Here is a 1507-nt window from a genome sequence, read left to right as displayed (position 1 = left end):
CTAAAAACAAAAAAAAACAATCCTCAATTAGAATAGTTTCTCTTTAGCCTCATACCAATTGTGTTCCTGCCATTAGTGTAGCAACATTGACATTTGGTGTAGTTTCTCAGTAAGTTTTGTTCATGCTGCTTGGCACTGAATTGAGATAAATTACATGGATAATGAACAAGAGTTAGGTCAGCTGCAGTATTCAACCATGGCATGTAGGTTACCTTATTAATTGACACTTATATCATAGGCACAACTATGGTATGTTGGAATTAATTTATTAGTTGCCCCTATCCCCAAGAACAAGTAATAAAAAGCAATTAAATTTTATCATACAAATAAAAAAGAAAAATATTGCAAGTGCTGGAAAACAAATAAAAATAGAAAATGCTGAAAATGCACAGGTCAGTCAGCACCTGTAAAGAGAAAAGACAGGTCGATGTTCCGGATGTGTACTTGCCATTGGAACACTCGAAATATTAGCATGTCTTTTCACTTTACAGAAACCGACTGACTTTTTAAAATTTGTGGGATGTTGGTGACACTGCAAGGCTGCATGTTGTTGCCCATCTCCAGTTGCCTTGGAGATAGGCCCGCTTGAACTGCTTCAGTCCTTGTGATGTTCCTCTTGCAGTGTTAGGTAGGGAGTGCCAGGATATTGGCCCAGCGATGATGAAGCAACAATGATATATGTCCAAGTCAGAATGATGTGCGACTTAGAGGCGATGGTGTTCCTATGATCTTGCTCCTTTTGTCCTTCTCAGTGGTAGAGTTGTGGGTTGGGGGATGGGGGGTGGAGGGAGGATGGAAAAAGAGGTGGTGTCGAAGTAACCTTGGTGAACTGCTGCACTGCATTCTGTAGATCGTATACCCAATGCACCAGTGGTGGAGGAGTTGGATACTGAGTCTGGTCACAGAGGTCCCAATCGAACAAATTGCTGTGTCCTGGATGATGCTGAGTTTCTTCAAGCGATGTTATAGTTGCAACCATCCAGGTGAATGGTGAATATTGCATCACACTCCTGACTTGAGCCTTGTCGATGATGGAGAGGCTTTGAGTGTTCAGTAGGCGAGCCTCTCATTAGCATGCTTAGCCTCTGCCCTGATCTTGTAGCCACAATGATGATGTGGCTGAACCTGCTATGCATTTCCAGAATATTCTGGGGTTTTTGTTAATTAAAATTTTACCATAGATCCACAATGTAACAGAAAACCCCCAAGAGTTGTCCCACTCTTGACCTTACTTTTCCTTTGATTATCATGGGTACCAGTACCATACCACTGGCTCACACATTTTTATAGCGCAACTATTGAGACAAAAATGAGGCATTTGTGTCTAGTTTTAGCTTGGTATTGGCTTCTTTAATACAATCACAGAACATAAGGAGTTAGCAACCAACTCAACTCAGAAATCAAGACAAACGTCGACAGGACGACTGTTTGGATGTCTCTGGGGTGTTGGCTTGAGGAGGTAAGCCACACAATTCAAATGCAAACATTTACATATCTGACTCGCAGT

The sequence above is a fragment of the Heptranchias perlo genome, chromosome 13 (genome assembly GCF_035084215.1).
Source record: "Heptranchias perlo isolate sHepPer1 chromosome 13, sHepPer1.hap1, whole genome shotgun sequence".
In the NCBI taxonomy this organism is placed as follows: Eukaryota; Metazoa; Chordata; class Chondrichthyes; order Hexanchiformes; family Hexanchidae; genus Heptranchias; species Heptranchias perlo.
The sequence above is the reverse complement of the archived record's forward strand: the minus strand, read 5'-3'. Positions refer to the sequence as shown.